This window comes from Eurypyga helias, unplaced genomic scaffold (genome assembly GCF_000690775.1).
Source record: "Eurypyga helias isolate BGI_N326 unplaced genomic scaffold, ASM69077v1 scaffold11933, whole genome shotgun sequence".
NCBI lineage: Eukaryota > Metazoa > Chordata > Aves > Eurypygiformes > Eurypygidae > Eurypyga > Eurypyga helias.
In genome coordinates this window covers 13,766-17,026 of record NW_010240895.1, presented here as the reverse complement: position 1 = coordinate 17,026, position 3,261 = coordinate 13,766, and positions in this window count along the sequence as shown.

The window sequence follows — 3,261 nt, the reverse complement described above, 5'->3', positions numbered from 1 at the left end:
TTTGGCTCATCACTTTTTGCTGGTTCACCTGTCATGTAACCATTCACTCTTCTTCCCCATCTCACAAACAAGTACTTATGTTTGTACAATATTTCAACATCCCTACGTAGATGCCTTCGTACTGGTTCTTCACATTTTGGTATTTGTCTTATCCACCTACTGCCATGCTGTAACACAGAATTACTTCAAATAATTGAAGTAATTCACTACTCTAGATGGTATCTTGCCACCTCTTTCTTCAGAGACGGCAGCAAATTTTCCTGAATGCTCCCCAGTTTTTCCATTTTTACCCTCATTTTGTAATTTTCTTGTATGGACAGCTTTCCCTCTCAACAGCAGCCTGTTCTGGTTAGTTTTGACAGGTCAGAGGCAAAACCTCATTCTTCTGGGCAGTGTTCTGGTCGGGGGGCTGTTTGCTCGTAAAGAGCCCATCTGGGGCACTGAGCTGTGCGAGATGCTCTGCAGGCAGGAATCCATGGTGTTCATTTAACGGTGGTGTTAAAGATCACTTTCCTTTACCGAATATCTCGCACGGCTTCTGAGTGTTGCATCTTTCAGGAGGAGGATGAAGCCCTTTCTGCTCCGAAGGGCTAATGCATTTGAGCTGTGAATAGTAAATTCTGGGGATTAGTGGATGAGTTTAATCCCACTACTCAACCCAATCACCTCTAATCTTATTACAGTGCTCAGCTGATTAAAACGAATGGTGATTCTGGTGGGGATACAGCTTTCCCTAACCCATTTGCAGGTCTTCATGGCCACAATTCTGCAAGTTGCCCTATGCTGCTGTGAGGTGCTGAGTGATTTGCTCCTTTGCTCTGTACCTTACAGAGTTGAACCTTTCAAGAATTTAGTGTGTGAGCATCACTAATGATAGTATTTAATTGACTGGAACAGTGCTTGGTTTTAATCTTCCTACTTTCCTATAATAAAACCCTTGTTAATCGGAATATGTTCCCATGGTCTGTCCTGTATGTTTAAAATCCTTAAAAAGGGGAAGAGGAAGCGAATCTATTTGTCATGGGGAGAAGCTCTCTGGTCTGCCTGAATTCAGTACATCTAGAAGATTAATATATTTAAATAGTGAAAGAAACCCTGCCTGTGCTTACTCTCCTCTTCTATTACTAATGACCCTGAGGTATAACTGATCCGATTGCTGCCATGTCCGTCAGGGGAGAGTCCCAGTGCTAAATACTGCAGTGGAGGTGACAACTTGTTAGTGTTAGGTGTGACCTTTCTGTGCTGAGATAAGTGGGTATCAGTGCATTGAATGGAGAGAAAAACCTGGGTCTGGAGAAGACTTGCCCAGAATGAAGATGAATGGACTGTAAAGTGGGATGCGAAGAGCTGGGATCCCATGAATCCTGCCCTTCGTTCTAGTTCCCGGACCCTCCCTTCTTAATTTTTTTTTTTTTAATGGTGATTGCACATATGAACCCAGCTTTGAGTCATTTTAATCCTGTAGAGCTCATCTGTTTGAGAATTTTAACTATGACTGATATCCACCCCCCACTTGATTTCCAAAAAAGCTCATGGAATTACACATTCCAGTCTTTGTAGCCAGAGCTGTGCTTCCTGCAAGCTGCCTGGCTGCTGGGAATGTGGCCCGTGTGCTGCCCAGCCTTCCAGGCACGGGGAAGGGCTCTTCCCTAAGTCAGAGCTTCTCTGGGGTTGTGGAGAAGTTCGGTTGTCTGATTTTTAGTGACCATCTCCCTTGAAACCCTTGAAAAATGTAAATTTTTCCAGCATCAACAAAAAAAAGGACCATATCAGTACCATATCTCAGTATTGGGTATTGCTCCAATACATTGCCGTCATATTCATGGAATGCTCTGCCACCTTTGGCCCCACCAAGACTTCATTTTGGTCTTTAGAGGCTAACAGAACTGGTATTAAACACACTTTCAAGACGGGCACAGCTAAAATTGAACCTTTTCTGTCCTTTTCACCCAGAGGAACCCAGCCTTGTTGGAGTGGTCAGAGAAGTAAACGTCTGTCCTGTTACCCGAGACCTCTGCTAAAGAGAAACCAAGAGTGTTGAATGCCATCTTCTCATCTCTCACTCAAAGTCAAATGTTGTCAGTGTGACATAAATCAACAACACCACCTCCACATCAACCTTTGCCCATAACCTCTGTGCTCCTTTGGAAGTGGGCTGTGGTTGTCTGTATGTCAGGCTGTGGGTAGCCAGGCCGAATATCCCCTCTGCAGCAGAAATGAATGAGGCACGTTTGGGTGTTTTTTAAATCTTTAACTTGTCTCAATCCAGATGGATGCTGAATCCTGTCAGTCACTGTGTGTGCCCAGCAGCTGCATCCATCTGCATCCGTGTATGTATGCACACAATTCATAATCTTGCATGTACCCTAAATATGTTTACGTGAAGGGTTAAAGGCATCTTTAGTAAGTTAAAAATGAATTCAGTGCAAGAATTATTGCTGTCTTCCACCTTGCTTAGCCTAAACCACCCAGGCCTTAAGGAGCAAGCAGTTTTCTTCTGGCTGATAAAGAAGAATCAGTATTCTGGTAAGATAACTAGCTCATGCCTTGCTCTGTGCCGTGATAGCATTGTGGAGAGACTTCTGGTGAAGTACACTTTAGGGCACTGCAATCAAAATCGTGATAGGCAGGTGTAAAAATGACACCTCACACCCCCAACTAAGATGTTGCATTTGAACTTGGATTTCTTAATCCTGAGGATAGCTGCTGCACGTCTTAGAGGAGCATCCTGGACAACTTTACGTTTTCCCTTGTGCCGTAGAAGATTACATTAACCAAAGGATTTGGTGCCAGGGCTGAACCTTTTGCCAGCTGCTAATTGCTGGGCACTTAGGAGCAGTGATCGCAGCGAGCTGCAGCCCACTGGTGTTTTGCCATTGTTTCTCTCGCAGGCTGACGTAAAATTAACCAAGGGAGTGAGAATGAGGGCAGCATACTTGGGAGAGAAGGGGGAATTATGCAAAAACCTGGCAGATTTTCTAGAGTAGAGGGATCAAACTAAGGAGCTTTACCAACACGCAGCAGTGTCAGGGTTGCTGACCTCTGCCAAGATATATGCCAAGTCTGTGTCTGGCTGCCTGCCTGTGGTATTGTTCCGATGGATTTTTCTATATAAAGCACTTTTTCATTAAAGAATGTTTGTATTACATTCAGAGCAGGCTGCATAAATATCTGTTATTAAAAAAATATTAATTGAAACACAAATCTTTCATGTTGTACTTAAGTAGGATTTTTGGTTATGGTCCAGCATATTCAAATAGT